Here is a 12,499-nt window from a genome sequence, read left to right on the forward strand (position 1 = left end):
GGCTCAATGGCCACCTTCCAGATTTGTAAGGCAAAGCATAGATTCATGCAACACAGAAGAAGGCCCTGTGTCCCATCATGCCCATGCCAATCATCAAGTACCCTTCTAAACTAACCCATTTAGCAGCAATTGTTAAGCAGCTGACTATGTTCTGCCAATTAGTATCAGGAAATATGTCTGTGTATTCATTTTCATAAATGTGCATATCAGGAGAGAATATTTCATTAGTTAATTATTCAAGGAAATACTAAAATCTGATAAGAAGGCTTTGATTACATCATTTGCAGTACGTCCCTGGTTTTTGAAATTCCAGTGCAATTTCTTCATGAAAATTTGATTTATTTGTAATCGTTTCTCCTTTATGTCTTTTCTACAATTGCAAGAGTCTGCTGAATATTTAGAACATCAAGCCCTGCGGGTCTGCCCCATCAGTAAGTTGCTTGATAGCGGTGGAGCTGGACATGTTGTGCATTGTATCGCAGGCTGTTTCAACCTCTCAAGGAAGGAGATGCCAGAGGTAGAGCACGGAGGTTGTGTGCAGTCCAACAAGTGGATCTTATTGCAATTGCAAGACCCTTTTGGACATTGGTAGTGTAGAATACCGCGAGTCTGATTCATTGGCAAGATTGACGGTGTGGGGGAGATATGTGGTCTCGGTTCTCGTGCGAACCAGGCCTTGGGGTCACTTGTTGCGGTTATCAGACACCGGAGCTAGCTGTGTCCCACTGAATTCTGTGCTGGGTTGGTGCTGCCCTCCAGTGTTCATTTGGCAGATGACAAGCTGGATGGTGTTTATCTGCAGCCGCACTGGCGTGAGATGAGGAACTGCTACGGCTTTCCAGTTGCAGAAACATGGCTTCAGGATAGTATCCATTCACCATCGATCCACAGATCATACATTCAGGAACTTTGGCTATCATATTATTTTTTATATATCTTTATTGTAACTCTTCTATGTATGCTGTATGTTGGTTTTGAGGAATGACGTTTTGTATTTATCTGTATGGTTGAATGATAGTTCAGCTTGAACTTGAGTTTGAGCTTGAACTAGTCCTAACCAACACTGCAGAAATAGCTTTTGGTGACTGAGTCACCGTGGCTTTAAATAAATATAATTCAATAAAATAGTAATAGTAGGTTGACACAGTGAGAAAACTGATGAGCTAAAATAAAAATGGGAATGCTTCATTGGGTCAGGACACATCTGTGGAAAGAGAACCAGAATTCACTTCCCACCTGCACAGCTGAGTATTTTCAGCACTTCCTGTTTGTATTTTAGATTTCCAATAATATATATTTTTTAGATCTTTACACTAGTTAACCCGGCCATTTGGAAATCCACCTTTGAACAATTGTTGATGTTTCCACATGTAGAATTACATTACTGTGCATTAAACGCGCAGTTACTTTTAGTCCTGCTCTTTAAGATCAGAATCACAATACAACATAAGATTGACCCCCAAACACTGCAGCAGATAGCATTAGTTGCCTTATGTACTTCCTTTTGCTTATGTGATGTATCAGCATACAAGAGGGAGACTGAAAATTTGGCTGTGTGTTGTCATTACAACGACCTCTCACTGAATGTCAGCAAGCCTAACGAAGTGATTGTAGACTTCAGGAGAGGGAAACCAGAAATCTATAAGCCAGTCTTTATTGGAGGATCAGAGGTGGAGAGGGTCAGCAACTTTAAATTCCTGAGTGTCTCTATTTCAGAGAATCTGTCCTGGTCCCAACAAGTTAAGTGCAATGGCAAGGAAAGCACGGCAGTGCCTCTGCTTCCTTAGGAGTCTGCAGAGAGTTGGCATGACATCTAAAACTTTGGCAAACTTCTATAGCTGTGTCGGGCAGAGTGTTTTGACTGGTTGCATTATGGCCTGGTATGGAAACACCAATGACTTTGAACGGAAGATTCTACAAAAGGTATTGGATTTGGGCCAACATATCACAGGTAAAGCCTTCTACATGCAGAGCTGTTATAGGAAAGCAGCACCACCAGCTGGGCCATGCTCTCTTCTCGCTGTTGCCATCAGGTAAAAGGCACAAGAGCCTCAGGATTCGCACCACCACATTCAAGATCAGTTGCTACCCCTCAACCATCAGGCTCTTGAATAAAAGGGGATAACTACACTCACTTTACCCATCATCGAGATGTTCCCACAACCAACTCTTTACCTGATAATCTCATGTTCTTGTTATTTATTGCTAATTATTTATATTTGCATTTGCAGAGTTTGTTGTCTTCTGCACACTGGTTGATCTTTGATTGATCCTGTTATAACTTTCTATAGATTTGCTGAGTATGCCCACAGGAAAATGAATCTCAGGGTTGTATATGGTGACTTTGATAATAAGATTTATCAAATTTGGGCGGCATGGTGGTGTAGTTGTTGGCGCAATGCTTAACAGTACCAGTGATCTGGGTTAATTTTCCACCACTGCCCGTAAAGAGTTTGTACATTCTCCCTGTGACCGCTTGGGTTTCCTCCGGGTGCTCCGGTTTCCTCCCACAGTCCAAAGGTATACCAGTTAGAGGGTTAATCAGTCATAGTGAATTGCCCTGTGATAAGGCTAGGGTTAAATTGGGGTATTGCTGGGCAGCACAGCTCGAAGGGTCAGAAGAGCCTATTCTGCACTGTACCTCAGTAAATAAATAAGTTTACTTTGTACTTTTGAACTTCAAACTTGAAGAATCTTGCAGCTTCTTGTGAGTACTTTGCACTTCTGTCATTCTGTGATTTATTTTAAACAATCATTTAACCCAGAAAAATTTCCTTTTCCTGACCTGCTCTTGAGCAAATGATGGCATGGATATCTATCAGTGAAAGCAGAGCTAAAGCGTAAGTGAGTTCACTTCCAGACTTCATGGAATCACGCTAAATTAGTCAGAGAAGGAGGATGATCAGACTCCTATTCTCTCTGTGCTCACTCAAGGTTCAATGTCCCTTTAGCACTACCCTATACAGTATGTTCTGACTGGGAGCCCAGCTTTGCAGGTATACATTTTGTGGGGTAAAGAATTTAGATACACGAGTGATGGAGCTGACCAGCGTTGGTTGGAAATGAGATCTGCCAGCCTGAGAGTTGTGTTTTTCTTTCCCGGATACAACCTGACCAGCATTTTCCCTTTTTAGTCCTGAATGCTCGGTCCCTGCTTTTGTTCCTTCCGTGCAATGGAACAGTGGCTTTGTCTTTCATTTAAAGCAGTCATTAGTTCAGGATTTAGACAAGATGAAACATGTTACTGGCAAATTTTACACCAGTAATTTTTCTACCATAAAATTAGACTGCTGGTTGTCATTTCCCATCTTTAATGGTCTTCTTGCCAGAAAACTAAGTGCAAAGGAAGGTTCCAGCCAACTCTAACAGAAGCACTCAGCTAAAGAGTGGAAAAGTTTGGTAAATTGTTTACACAGCTTTACAACTCCGGTGACCCAGATTCAATCCTGTTTTCAGATACTACTTCTCCCTGCGAATGTGTGTGTTCTCTTTGGACCTCCCATGCTCTTCATCTCGAACACATGCTAGGGGATTAATTGGATGCTATAGATTGCCTCTGTGTTGGCGCGTGGCCTAGTGGGCAAGGCATCAGACTAGTAACCTGAAGGTCACTGGTTCGAGCCTCAGCTGAGGCAGCATGTTTGTGTCCTTGAGCAAGGCACTTAACAACACATTGCTCTGCGACGTCACCAGTGCCAAGCTGCATGGGTCCTAGTGCCCTTCCCTTGGACAGCATTGGTGGCGTGGAGAGGGGAAGGCCTGCAGCTTGGGCAACTGCCGATCTCCCATACAACCCTGCCCAGGCCTGCGCCCTGGAAACTCCAGGCGCAGATCCATGGTCTCTCCAGACTGACGGATGCCACCACCATTATAGATTGCCTCTGGTTTAGATGGCTGGCAGGAGGATCAGGGAGGAGTTGGTGGTCATGTGTGAGAGAGAATAGATTAAAGGGAAGTCAGGGAGTGGTATCCTTACAAAGGCACTGTTAGCAGAGGGGCTGAATGCCCTTTTTCAATACTGTAGCAATGAGGAGGAATATGATATTGATATTGAAGAGACTGAAATCCACTGTTTTAAAATATCTGCTTAAGACCTGTGCTGAAGTGTTTAAGTATATAGTTGGTGTTTTGTGATCACTATTATCATGTAGAAATTTTCCCTTTGATTCTTATCCAGGCATTGAGGCCGTCTAATGTGAATTGGCAAGACTTAGTACAGGAACAATTCCTGTGTGCCTCAGCAGGCAATGTGCAGCATTCTTTCCATGTGTGTAGCTGAGTTAATCTCTTCATATTGTTTGAGAAAGCCTGTCCAGACAGTACCCCTGTCCGAGGCCTGACTGAAGTAAATTGGCCTCTTTCCTTTATGTTGGAGGAATGTTCTTTATTTTATGAACGTGTTGGTGTGGGGAAACGATTCAATATGTGTTCCATTTATCCTTTGTGACCAGAAATAAAACTGCATTGAGAAGGATAGTGGAAGCTCGAGCCCTGGGTTTTGCTTCTGAGCAGCCTGACCTCCAAAGCACATTGGGATTAATCATTTGTCAGAATGTCACCAACAATTCTGCAAAGTAACAGTATATAGGACAGTATAGCATAGCGACAGACCTTCCAGCCCCCAATATTGTGCTGAACTAATTAAACTAGAAATTAAATGCAAACTAAACTAATCCCTTCTGCTTACACAATGCCCATTCTCTTCACATTCGTGTTCCTATCTTAGAGCCCCTTAAATGCCTGTAGTGTTGGACATTTCACCTCTAGGATAAAGATGCTGCCTGTTCACTCTATCTACTCCCTTCATAATCTTATCAATGTATATCAGAACTCTCCTCAGCTTCTGCAACTTTAGAGAAAACAACCCAAGTTGGTCCAACCTTTCCTCATTTAGTATGCCCTCTAAATCCAAGCGGCAACCTGGTATAATGCCAGCATTTACCCTGGGAAGTGTCCTCAGATTTGAATATAGAAGTCCTGATCTTGCCGTCAGAGCTCTCAGTTACCTGGCTGCATTTCACCGTGGGACTCTGGATGGATTTTGGCAGTGAAGCAGAAAAGTGATTGAATTCTTCAGTCGTTACACTGGGAAATCTGCTCTTCGATTTGATAAGGGGTCTGCGAGCACAGACGCTTGGTTGAAGAATTAAACTGAAGAGAAAACTGCAGATACTGGAAATCTAACACAAAAGTAGAAAATGCTGAAAACGCTCAGCAAGTCGGGTCGCATCAGCAAGAAATGAAATAGAGTCAGTATTTTAGGTTCGAGTCTCTTTGTTAGAACTGAAAATGAGACACAGGACGACTTTCAATTCTGACAAAAGGTCTCTAACCTGAAACGTTACCTCATTTTGTCCTCTTACGGATGCAGCCTGACCTGTTGAGAATTGCCAGCATTTTCTGTTTTTGTTTTGCTCTTGAATGTAGATTTTACTGCTGAGAAAAAGATCAGGTAAATTAATTTATTTTAATTATTTGCTTTGGTAGTAACTACTTAAACTATTTAACAATTTAAGTGTTCAGGTGTTTATGTGATTTCAAATTATATTCATTTTTATGAATGCTTCTGAATGTCAGTGACATTCAAAAATGTTGAAAACCTCTGCGAGCTTTGATGTGCAATGGTATGTGTATGACTTTGCCATCAGTCAGTTGCAGAAGAAAACGTGGGCCGGTTCATTGTGGCCTGCTGCATGGCCTGATTATACCGGCTGAGGTCCTGGCACCATGAAGGTCTTGCTGTAAGGCTCCAAGAAGCAAGATTTCCTTTCCTGATATGGACGAAGCAGAGTTCAATATCAACAGCAATGAACGCAGGTCCTGGGCCCCACTCAGTAAAGTTCAGGCCAATATGACATCAACTGTACATGATAAAAGATTTGTTTCTTTCAACTGTAAGTTTAAGTATGATTGGTGTATTATGAGCTATTATAGCAGATTTGGTGATGTGAATCAATTGCATTCTTGAAAAAAATAATAGTATAACAGTTGCATTCCTATTTGTTTAATCTGAGTCAATAATTGTAGGAGTTGTGTGGGTCAGATTGGTGCTTTGTTTATTTCTCATTATGTATTCAAATGCAACGTATTGGTTTATCACTGGTGTCAAGCATAATTAATCTTACCAGATCTTTCTTTGCCATAAATTAGCTCTTATAATTGCTTTGTTTAGGACATAAAGTTACTTGTGTTGAGTTTTTGAGCTTTTTTTTATGAATGTTTCATCTGAAAGTTACACCTATCTTTTCAGCCTGGATGGCAATTTCGGTGATTTTTCTCCAGTGATTATTGTAGATTAGTTGGGATGTGAAAGGTTATGGAAAGATGGCAGGAGAATGGGGATGAGAGGGAAAATGGATCAGCCATGATGAAATTGTGGAGCAGACTTGATGGGCAGAATGGCCTAATTTTGCTTCTGTTTCGAATGGCCTTATGATTGTTACTACAATCTGAAATTCTTTTGTTTTCAACCAACTCCTGAATTGTATCTCATGGTGGGAAGAAGTGGAACAGTTTATTGGTTTCCAAAGATGGCCTTTTCAGATCTGGAATTAAGTAACTGAGCAGGGAATGTGTGTCATGGACTAGATGAGCTTGTGGGGGGGGGGGGGGGTACAAACGGAGATGTGAGAGAAAGCAGAGAAGGGTAACATCATCACTAAGGCTGGGAGAAAGAGAAGAAACAATTTCAGTGGTCAGAAAATGCCTCAAGTGACAGCAACATGATGTGGAGGGAGAGAGTAGTGAAGGTCAGAAATTTCTCAGAGAATGAGGAAAAACAGTCATGAAAATGTGTTGTTGAGTAAACGTGTAAGTTTGGGTGCTCACAGAGGACTTTCAATGAGAGACAAGAAGGCTGCTAGAGAATGAGATCCATAAAGGACGAGGATAGAAAGAGCAGGGTATGACAGCTAGTAAAAGCCACATTGCTGACATGACATGGGGCAAATGGCAGAATTTATAGAAAGGCATCTTTTATGGGGAAACTGTCTTCACAGTTTGGTCACCTTCTCTTCATGATACAGATATCCACAAGCGGGTCACAGAGTTAATGGACAATCTGGAAGGAGGTACAAAGAAAGATGTCAAGAGCTGATCCACAGGGCTGTTACTGGCTGGGGTGAGCTGGACTGGAACTGGTTAGTGCTGAACCTGTGAGCTATATGGTGAGGTTTAGCAAAAGAGTAGGGGGTGATGCTTTCAAGAATGCAACAAGTGCCTCGATGCAATCTTTATGAATGTCAGAAGGAGCAGACACCAAAGAGGGAGCCCAGACTAGGAAAGTACTAGAAGAATAGATAAGGATTGCTAAAGGTTTTGGGTTGAGAAGGCAGAGGACGTTATAAATCATTTTGTAAAAGTTTAGATTGAAACCCTGTGTTGGTCGAGGTCAACTATGAATGTTGTATCCTAGTACATTACATGATACACAAACCAGGCAATTATGATATGGAGAGCAAGCTATTGCCCATGTAGCAAGCTCCCCGTCTCCACACAGATGATGAATCCAAAGGAACGGCAGACTGATACAGTTTGGCACCAGCGGCATCGCAGGAGTTGCCAGTCAGTGTTGAACTCGATGTAAGACTGCATTAGGGACTCCAGCTCCAGGTTTTTCTGTGGGGTTTACTCCTGAAGCCTTTTCCCTATGGGTGGGTATAACTGCAAGGCAGCAGAAGTTTAAGATCAGAGTTTTCCTTCTAGATGAACTGCCAACCATGCACATGAACCCCATCTGCCTTGAAGTGACTGGTTTCAACCCACCTTTTCCTCTGTGGGTAGAAACGGTTCCGTTGAGCTTAGCAGCTAAGCCACACATGAAGATCAAGAGCTGGATTTGTTCGTCAGAGGCATTTTGAGATGTATGCCATTGGGAGCATTTAATAGGTAGTGGGAACTTGTCCCCATTACCCCCACTGGCTATAACAACCTCAAGGAAACAAAAAATTAGAAGACACTTTAATCAAGCAGGCGGACGTATCGTAACAAAGTTGTTTGAGTTCTGAGTTTATGATAATTAATTATAATGATTACTCATTAGCTAGGACTAATAGGCACATTTGCTTTGTTGAAGTAATGCTAAATGTTTAATGTTTATTTGTAAATACTGCTTATTAAGACTTATACTTGTGGTGTTTTACCCAGTAAGTATGACTTTTTAATGAAAATAACATTCCATTAAACTTGTGTTTTCAACTAATTATTTGTTCATTTTTAGGGTTACACTGTGGCTTACATTTTTTTATGAAGTGATTTTCTTGCTGTAATAAGAAGTTTTCTGTAATAAAAAGTCTTACCTTTACCAGCACGTCACTCCTTGTCAGGTAACTGCAGGAGTGCAGAACTATACCCAATGAAGATGACCTGCATATAGAGGCTGCATTCTTACAATTGCAGGTTCTGAACCACACTGAGCATTCCGTCTTAATGAGTGTGTTCCTAATGTCCTTGGGGTGTCATTTCCACAAGATAATAGCAGATGTCAGAACAATTTCTCATACCTTTTCATTTTGCAATCCATTTCATTTAACTGTGCATTAAGATAATACATTAGGAAACACTGTGGCCTATAATTGAAAACTATCAAAATACAGGTGTTTTAAGTCTGAAATAGAACACAAGATCATAAAAAATGTAAGGGTTGCTCACTCAGCCTCTCAAAATTGCTCAGCTATTTAATATGACATGGTCTCATTTCCTCTTGTGTGCCAGTTACCAAAACCCTCAAATCTCCAAAATAAACATAACAAATCCTGACAACTGAAATTGTTTCTTCTATTTCTCCCAGCCCTAGCTATAATGTGTACAAGATGCTGGAGGATCTCAGCAGGTCAGGCAGAATCTATGCAAATGAATAACCAGTTGACATTTTGGACTGAGACCCTTAATTAGGGCTGGACAGGAAGGGGGAAAAGGGTCAGAATGTGTGTGGGGGGGGAGAGCACAAGCTGAAAGGTGAGAGGTGAAGGTAGGTGGATGAGGGAGGGGGTATGAAGTAAGCCGGGAGGTGATTGTTGGAAAAGACAAAGGGCCAAAGAAGGAATGTATTTGGAGAGGTGGGAAGACCATGGGGGTAAGGGGAGGGCACCAGGGGTTGGTGACAGGCACGTCAGGAGAAGAGAAAAGGTAAGGCGAAGCCAAAGTGGGGACTGGAAGGGGAAGAGGGAACATTTTCAGAAGTTAGAGAAATCGATGTTCATTCCATCATGCCGGAGGCTACCCAGATGGAATATGAGGTGTTCGTCCTCCAACATGAGGCTGAACAGTTAATTTCCTTCAGCATTTTGTATGTTACCCTCAAATCTCCAACGCTTCAAAACATTATCTACTTCCTCTTTAAATTCCCCCAATGATCCAGTCACCACAACCCTCTAGGTAGAGAATGCCCTTAGATTCACCAAATCTGCACTTAGAGTCCCCAGCACCTCAGTTTTAAATGAGTGCCCAAACCTTGTTAGTATGCATATATTAACAAAATGGAAGAAATAAAACTGCAGATGCTGGAAACTCAAAGTAAAAGCAGAAAGTCCCCAGAAATGCTTGGCTGGTTGATTGTCCACCATATATGGAAAGAAAAATAAAGTTAACATATCAAATTGAGGATTCTTCATGAAGGAGGTCTTCCATCAAAGTATGGTACGGTTAATACTCGGTTTTCCCTTAGATGTCTCCATAATGCATAAGGTGGTGTTATCAACTGGTTTTGAATAAATAATATGCTTCTCTCTTTTTGCAGAGATCATGTTCAGTTTTTATGGTTCCTAATAAAGTGTTTTATACTTGAGGTGTAAATCTTATGCAAATATTGTATCCACTATGCAGAGTGGAGTAAGTTATAAGAATGAGCACTCATGATAATTTATTTTATGGTGCCTATTTGAAGATATAAACATTTTGAATACTTTTAAAAATAGAATATTTTCTTTTCTAAAGATCAACCATTTGATATTGCGCAAATAATATAAAATGGTTTTTCATCAATGTGACAGTTACATGATTTTCAGGCAATATCAACCATACTGATGTAAAGATAACCTGCTGATAGTTTGTAGAGCTGCAATTTATGTAAGCAGAGAGACAGAGAGGGCATGACTTTGCTTTGGCAGGGCAGGAAGAACTTGTGAGCTGTGGTGATATTCAATATCATTGCGGAGCAGAAAAGCAAATCATGAGTATTGACCTTCACATTGAAGCATAAACAGAATATGTTGGAAATGCACAGCTGGTCGATTGCCAGCTACAAGAGAAAATGGATCAACATTTCAAATCTTACCGTTTGTAAGGACAAAATGAAGCCATGCTTCCTGTTTCAACTGTTTTATATTAATTGCTATTTCTATATATCTGAACTTGTGATGCTTGTAATTTTGTGGATGGCTCTCGAACGTTAGTGATTACTGATTATTGATTATGGTCTTGGAATTCTTTCCACTCTGGATGTTTTGGGAAGTTTTTCCACTTTCTAGAAAGTTTGGAACTGCAGTTTTCTCATCTTTCTCATCATCTTTGAGTGGTAAAAACAGCTAGAGAATTGGAAGTTGAAACGCTTAGTTGTGCACCAACTGTGGAACGATAAATAATGCCAGTGTTTCAAGTTGAAGATTCTTCATCAGGGTGGTCATCTACCAGAAATATTAGCACCATTTTTCTATTCACAGGAATCATAGCAGCATTAAGGGGAAAGAGCAGGAGAGCAGAGTCTATAACTCCTTGAAATATCCTTCACAAAAACGATAGGGTGACTTGCTCCCTTTGTGCAGTATGATTCTCCCTTGTATCCCATGAAACTAGTTCAGTTTCTCTCTGTACGGAGTCAGTTTGCTGTCCATTTATGAAGCGTAATTAAACAGCAGATTAATGGTGCTCCAACTCACCTTTATAAATATTAGCATCCTCACTTTTAATCTAAATGAATCTTTTTGACATCTCATTAATCAGGGCCTACAGGAGTCCTGTTAGTGCCAATAAGATGTTGTACTTAATCCTGAACTAGTCATTGTATATATAAAATGTAATTTTCTAAGTAAATTGCACTTCTACTATATTGAAATGAGCTTTTGAGTTCCACTGGGGCAAAATCGTGTGCTTGCAAATATCAGTAAGGAATGTACTGTACACTTTAAGTCTGAGCAAATAAATCTGTTGACTGATGTTTAATTGTGGAAAGAAATTTATTGGAGGCATAAGCTTAGAATTGCACTGAGCATAATGAATAAAGAAAGTAATTTTTCTTTTCTTGGAATATCATTTGCAAAAGACTGTGACTGCAGCCTGGAAAAATGCCTCTCTGCTTGAGGAGAAGCCAAGTAGTATGTTGGCTTTCATTACAAGATTTTTCACTATAGGAATAAGGGTGTCTTGCAGGACATACAGAACATCTTGCTGAGATCATACCTGGAGTATTGTGTGCAGTTTTGGTAGTCTTATGTAAAAACAAATATACTTGCCATAGAGGCAGTGTAATGAAGGTTGACTGATTCCTGGATGACTGCCTTGTGAGGGGAGATTGGGCTGACTTAGTCTTTATTTACCAGACCTGAGAAAAATGAGAATGGATCTCTTTATAACTTGAAAAAATCTGACAGAGTAGGATGTTTCTTTTCTTTGCTGGGAGCAGGGTTCTAGAAGGGGGGAGGGGGTCACATTCTTAGAATGTGGCTAAAACATTGAAGATTAGGATAAAGAGAAGCTTCTTAACTCAGAGGGTAGTGAGCTTGTAGAATTATCTGGCACAGAGATTATGGAGGCCAAATCATTGAATGTGTTTAAGGAGGAGGTCGATACATTTCTAGAAACAAAACAATTCAAAGGATATGTAGGGTGGCAAGGTAGTGTAGTGGTTAGCACAACACTTTACAGTACCAGCGACCTGGGTTCCATTCCCACCGCTGCCTGTAAGGAGTTTGAACTTTCTTTCTGTTGTCACGTGGGGTTTACTCTGTCAGCTCTGATTTCCCTCCACATTCCAAAGACATAACAGTTGGTAAGTTAATCGGTCATTGTAAATTGCCCTATGATTAGGCTAGGATTTAATTGGCAGTGCACCTCGAAGGGCCTGTTCTGCACTGTATCTCTCAATCAATAAATAAGTAAATAAATAAAAGCATGGGAAATGATATAAAAACATAGGACAGGCAATGATTGTATTGAATGGTAGAGGAGAATAGCTTATTCCTGCTCTTCTATTCAGTGGTTCTATTTGATCACTGACTTGTCAGTTGTGTATCTCTGCAAGTTTATATTTTTACCCTGCCATTTAGTATTATCCAAAGCTAAAATTTTATAATTGATTCCTTACCCAATGCTTTCAAGGAACAATTCCGCAATTCTGATGTAATTAGCTTTTCCATAAATTTCTTCACGTCAGTTTGATGTTTCTTTTTCCAAGATGATTTGACTCGATATTTTCTGCTCGGTATCTGTGCACACTATACATCAAAAACAATTTAAAACCACTCTCCATGTCTTATTGTTGTTTTCCAATGCATGCATTTTAGTC

At 40.6% G+C, this 12,499-nt stretch overlaps 1 protein-coding gene across 6 annotated transcripts in view; it reads left to right on the forward strand.

The window, feature by feature from the left end:
• Positions 1-12,499, forward strand: part of frmpd4 (FERM and PDZ domain containing 4) — a 785,950-nt gene that overhangs the window by 348,197 nt on the left and 425,254 nt on the right. The window contains exon 1 of one of the 6 annotated variants that reach the window (XM_073045771.1): positions 7,106-7,139. The exons of the other annotated variants lie outside the window; for them this stretch is intronic. The gene's annotated coding sequence lies outside the window, so the exon portion shown is untranslated. Of the gene's footprint in view, positions 1-7,105; positions 7,140-12,499 lie in introns of those variants that run through there. 6 annotated transcript variants of the gene reach the window in all.

This window comes from Hemitrygon akajei, chromosome 5, assembly GCF_048418815.1.
Source record: "Hemitrygon akajei chromosome 5, sHemAka1.3, whole genome shotgun sequence".
Taxonomy (NCBI): Eukaryota; Metazoa; Chordata; class Chondrichthyes; order Myliobatiformes; family Dasyatidae; genus Hemitrygon; species Hemitrygon akajei.